Raw genomic sequence first — 6,783 nt, 5'->3', positions numbered from 1 at the left:
TGCCAAAAAGAATTTCACATGTATGCATATATGTATAACAATGTGACCAATAAATTATCTTATCTTATCTTATCTTATCTTATATATATATATATATATATATATATATATATATATATATATATATATATATATATATATATATATATATATATATATATATATATATATATATATATATATATATATATATATATATATATATATATATATATATATATATATATATATATATATATATATATATATATATATATATATATATATATATATATATATATATATATATATATATATATATATATATATTCCTTTTGCTATTGCTATCATTATCACCATTATATATCATTTATATATTTATTTTTTTATGCACAACGCCTTTCGTTCCCCTTTTGTATTATGGTGTGTGTTGGGGTGTGTGTTGGGTGTATCTATGGTGTTTGGGGATGTTTTAGGGTGTTTGAGGATGAAATGTATGTTTTTAAGGATGTTTTGAAAGGAACTGTGATTAGTGGTATTTGGAGGTGTTCTGATAGGTTTTAGAGGTGTTTCTAGGTGTTCTGGTGGGTTTAGGGGTGTTTGGAAGAGAACTGGGTGTTTTTATGATGTTTAAGCATAGAGAGTAATGCTTTTCGGGGTATTTGGAAGAAAACAATGTGTTTATGGGGTGTTTTGGCATCTCTGCACATCTCAGAAGACAATAAACTTTATAAGACGATATTTTCTAAGTGTTACATTTCGTCAGATTTGCATTTATCAGATGGTTGCCGTGCTGAGTTAACATCCTCGTTTTGCAAATTTCCTGTGTGTCGGTCTGTGTATGGATACATAATACGTATAGGCATACATGAAGGCCTGTGGATAAGTGTGGGCTTAATTGGACATCCGTGGGCATACATTTCCGTACGTGTGTGGAAGCATGTATGGTTGTATGTGGGCTTGTGTATGGATGTATGGATACCTATAGGCGTGTGTGAATGCCATGTGTGAGTACCTGTGGATGCGTGGCCTGCATGATGAGACAGCTGGCACCCCACTTTCGGCGTGTGCCATGTCGAGAAGGGGCCGTGTAGATAAACACTTCTACCAGTACTGTTAGAATCACTCCTAGGAGTGCCTTCATTCTCGACTTTGCTCCTAAAATTGATCCTAAAAGTAAGTCTAGGCTGTTTTTGAACATTATTAAGAATGATTTATAATTTCCGGGCATGTCGATAATTTGGCGGATGTAAATAAGCCAAGCGCCATTCTCCCTGTCAGGCTGACACACTGCCTGTCTTTTTCAACATGGATGCAGAGGACGGCAGTTGTTCAGGCGTGAAAAAAAAAAAAATTAGTGCAGCTATAAAACGTTTCTCCTTGTAAACCTGACAGGGGAAAGAAAACAAACAATAAAAGATAATATATAATCTGTGAATGACCATTAAACAAAAGAAAATTTTATTGGCAGATATTGCTGCCTATCTAATTTATGTGAGCATGCATACATATGTACATATTATATGCGTATACCATATGAAGCACCTCTCGTAGAAAGGGAGTCACGCGCCAACTTTGGCCAAATTCGGTCTATTGCATACATCCCTATTTTCATTCTTCTGTCCAGTGGTAGTGGATGTGTCCCCCTTGCACCGTTGGAAGTAAGGTATAAAGTCCCCACAAAAATGTGTGTCCTCTTGCTCTTATAGACACCCAGTGCCTCTGGCCCGGGAGAGTGGGCACAAGGGGAGGGAGTCAGATCCCAGTCAGCAGGGTAGGGATAAGGGTAACAGGAAGGTCATGTCGAGTCACGCAGACCCAGAAGTCAATCAGCGGACAATCTTGAGCCATGTACATCCAGCAGCCAATCAACTGGCCAGCAAAGCCAGTGACTCAGACAACAGAGGCCTTTTGATAGATTACTCTCTATGATGATACTGATTTTTTTTTTTTCTGTATAGCAACAGATTTATGTCATTGTACGGCATAACACTGTTGAGAAGTGGTGCAACAATGTCTGGTCACCATTCTGGTGATGCCAGTCTTGTGCCTGGCTCATCAGGAGTCTTAGATCTAATTTTCAATCTGTAGAACACCACCTCTCCTCTACTAAACCTCATCTTTTTTTCCTCACTCAAACACAGATGTCTGGGGTAACTGACAGTAGCCCCTTTTCTGTTCCCTCCTACTTTCCCTATCCTCATTCTCAATCGAAAGCTGGATGTTGCGTTTATGTTCACAATGACTCGGCCTGCTCTGGTACCCATGCTCTTGAATCTTCTGAGTTTTCCACTATCTGCCGAAGACTACAGAGTCACTCTCAAACTAAATTTATCTGTGTTGTATACTTCTCACCTAACTCTTCTGGCTATAAGAAATTCTTTGACTACTTATCTTCCAAAGTGGAGGACATTCTGAGTCTTCCCTTTTCCGGAGATCTCCATTATTTGAAATTTCAATGTTCATAACCAACTTTGTCTTCTTTCTTCTCCCTTCACTGATCACCCTGGTGAAATAGCCTTCAACTTTGCCGTTCTCTACGATCTAGAGGAATTGGTGCAACACTCTACTCTTATTCCTGACCGTCTTGGAGATACTTACAACATTCTTGACCTTTTCTTAACATCTAATCCCTCTGCTTATGCTGTCACTCTCTCTTCTCCGCTGGACTCCTCCGATCACAATCTCATACTCGTATCTTTATCTTGTCCTATCACTCCAATCCCTCCTCAGGATTCCCCTAAGCGGAGGTGCCTCTGGCGTTTTTCCTCTACTAGTTGGGGGGACCTGAAGAGATATTTTGCTAATTTTCCTTGGAATGACTATTGCTTCTGTGTCAGAGACCCGTCTCTGTGTGCCGAGCGCATAGCAGAGGTGATAGTGTCTGGCATGGAGGCGTACATTCCTCACTCTTTTTCTCGATCTTAATCTTCCAAATCTGGCTTTAACACAGCCTGTTCCCGTGCTATATATGTTAGAGAGGTAGCCCACAAAAAGTACTTTAGCCTTCCATCACCAGAATCTCATGCGCCTTATATTTCTGCGCAAAATAAGATCTTCAGTACATTTTATGGATTAATTAATAATAGTTACTTTTAGTTACTTTTAGCTACTTTTCAGTATTCTCTTACACGTTTTGATCTCAACATAAGTAATAAGGCCATTTAATATAAGTAAGTTAAAGTGACTGGCTATTTCATAATTAATACCCTCGTTATAAGCAGGGTCATTGTCTGTAAATAACAATCTGAAATGGTCATAAAATTTTTCGAGGGTGATTCGGTTTTCTGTGTTGCTTTGGTCACCTTTTATTATCTTGCAATATGAGTTTGGATATTTACTTTTGTTTTCTCTGAGTTGTTGGACTATATTTGGATTCAGCTTGCTTTTAACCATGTTATTTTTTTCTTGTATATCTTACTTTTTTCTACCATTGTATTACGCGTAGTGACACTTTTATGCTTATTATGCTTATTCCTTGCTTTGTAATATTCTTCTGTAGCAATGACACTTTTTGTCATATCTTTTAATGTTGCCGTTATTATTTTCTTAATATATTTACACCCACTAAACTAGGGAAACAGTTATGTCAGACGTTGTCAGGTAACTCATTCACTCTGCTAACATCCACACCACTCACATACTCATTCCTTCTTTCATTCCTCCATTTCCCTGATCTTTCACAAGGTGCATTTCTCACTTCACTACTCTCTATCAATTGCTGACCTCCTCACAAAGGAAAAATTCAACATGGTGTGAATGCCACAGTGTACATCTGAGAGCAGGGGATTAAAATTTAATACTTTAATTTTTTTCGCACCCATATATATATATATATATATATATATATATATATATATATATATATATATATATATATATATATATATATATATATATATATATATATATATATATATATATATATATATATATATATATATATATATATATATATATATATATATATATATATATATATATATATATATATATATATATATATATATATATATATATATATATATATATATATATATATATATATATATATATATATATATATATATATATATATATATATATATATATATATATATATATATATATATATATATATATATATATATATATATATATATATATATATATATATATATATATATATATATATATATATATATATATATATATATATATATATATATATATATAGGTAGCATGAAGTAGTCAGAGGATAGAGGGTAGAAAGGAACAAGTCCTGAATCGTCCAAGGTAGAGTTGTAGCAAAGGTTTGAGCGAAGAGTTCATCTTTAGAGATACGAGTATATGTGATAGCTGTGGAGCCATCTGGTTGAAATAAAGGAGGGAAAGAAGAATGAGCAAATTTATTGGAGATATTTTTGGCTAGATGCCAGAAGTCACAAAGTGAGTTAGATCTTGAAAGATTTTGACACTTTCTATTAAAGAAGGAGATTTTGCCTAGTTGGAGAACAGACTTAGCATGGTTTCGGGCAGAAATATAAAGTGCATGAGATTCTGATGATGGAAGGATCTAGTACCTTTTGTGAGCCACTTCTCTATCTTGTATAACACGAGAACAGGCTGTGTTAAACCAAGGTTTGCAAGTTTAGATCGAGAAAAAGAGTGAGCCTCCATGCCAGAGACTATCATCTCTGTTATGCCTCAGGTCCACCCAACTAGCAAAGGCAAAAGAGGCACCTCCGCTTAGGGGGATCCTGAGGAGGGATTTGAGAGATAGGGCAAAATACAAATATGACATTGCGATATTAGGAACCTAACGGAGAAGAGAGGATAACAGCATAAGCAGAATGATTAGAGGTTAGGAAAAGGTCATGAATGTTGGGCGTATCTCCAAGACGGTCAGGAATACAAGTAAGGTGTTGCACCAATCACTCTATGTCATGGAGGATAGCAAAGTTGAAGGCTAGTTAACCAGGAAGGTCAGTGAAGGGAGACGAAAGCCAAAGCTGGGGGTGAACATTGAAGTCTACAAGAATGGAAATCTCCGCAAAAGGGAAAAGAGTCAGAATGTGCTCCACTTTGGAAATTAAATAGTCAAGATTAAATCTATCAGGGTGGTGATAGCTTCATGGTGCCTACTTTTGTGTTTATCATCTTTTTCCCTCATTTATTCTTTCTACTTCTTATTTCCTTCTTCATTTTTTTATTCTTTTTCATTCTTCTTTCTTCTTACATGTTTTATTTCTTCTACTTTCTTGGATTACAACATAGCTAAAAAAAAAAAAAAAATTTTTTCTTTCTCATAGTTTGGAGAGCTCTAAGACATTCATTTTTATTCTATGATATTTTATAGTCTGAAATGCATGTTGATAGTCTCCTAACGGAGTAACCTCCGCCTAAGTAAATGGCGCTGTAGGTTAGATTAGGTTGGGTTTTCAACGTAAGCTTCTTAACTCTGTACAGGGGCCTTATTCGTCCATGTACTCGTATGGAGTATACTTCACATGTCTGGGTGGTTTCACTCATACTGCACTTCTAGACAGAGTAGAATCAAAAGCTTTTCGTTTCATCAACTCCTCTCTTCTAACTGACAGTCTTCAGCCCCTTTTTCAAGTTGCATCTCTTGTTATCTTATACCGCTATTTTCATGCTAACTACTTTTCTGATCTTGCTAACTGTATGCCTTCCCTCCTCACACGGGCTCGCTGCACAAGACTCTTCTTTCTCTCACCCCTATTTTGTCCACTTTTCTAATGCAAGAGTTAACTAGTATTCTCAGTCATTCTACTCTTTCTCTGATAAACTCTGGAATTTCTACCTTCCCATGACTTGAATTCATGAGGGAGGTTTCAATACACTTGTCCTTCAATTTTTGACCACCGGTTTGGACCCTGTTCGGGCCCGGCATCTCAGTGTGTCTTTTTTTTTTTATTCGATTTTTTGTTGCTCTTGGCCGGTGTCCTTCCTACATGAAAAAGAAAAAAAAAAATTTAATGAGTAAAAAATGTGGTCAGGAAACTTGGATTGAATTAGGAACACTGTTTATTCTCTAAAGTTTCGACAGTCCGTGTCCGTTACTCTCTATATATACGGTTGTGGCAAGTTGCCGTGTTTCTCCACATGTACGACGAGGGAGTTTGTGGTTCTATGATGTCGGAGGTCGCTCTTGTGCTCTTTTAGTCTTCTTTCCATTCCCCGCGGTCTCGCCGTAGTATGTAGCAGTACAACCGCCACATGGGATGGAGTATAGTACGCTTAACTGCTTCACGTCACCATTCCCCTTTCTCCGCACTCTTGTGGCTTTTGTCCACATACGCTTCTGTCTGACAACACTTTCGTGATCACTTATATGCCTTTTGCATACGGAACGACTAAGTATTCACCATTTTCTTTTACTTTTTCTGACTTTTCTTCTTAGATATTCTTGTTGCTTTATTTTTCAGTTTTTGGAGAAGGTCTAAAAGGATATAAAAGTTTACGGAAATCCTGTATTATGTATGCTATTTCGTCGTCCAAAAACTAGTCATTAGAAATTCAAAACGCCCTTAGCTAGAAACCAATTATCCCTCTCAACTTTTTTTTTTCACTGTGGCCAAATAAGTAATAAATAAAGTCGTCTTTGTTAGTGGGCTTTCTATATACGGAAAATTTTACACTTTTACGGTCTCGGTGTATCAACGTGTCGAAGAAAGGTAGCTTACTGTTCTCCTCTAGTTCCTCTGTAAATTGTGTGCACTCGTTTAATCTATATAGCATCCTTATCTTGTTTTCAACATTTACGTTCTGTGGCATCACCACTAGAATATCGTCTACGTAGCG

The sequence above is a fragment of the Scylla paramamosain genome, unplaced genomic scaffold (genome assembly GCF_035594125.1).
Source record: "Scylla paramamosain isolate STU-SP2022 unplaced genomic scaffold, ASM3559412v1 Contig9, whole genome shotgun sequence".
Taxonomy (NCBI): Eukaryota; Metazoa; Arthropoda; class Malacostraca; order Decapoda; family Portunidae; genus Scylla; species Scylla paramamosain.
The sequence above is the reverse complement of the archived record's forward strand: the minus strand, read 5'-3'. Positions refer to the sequence as shown.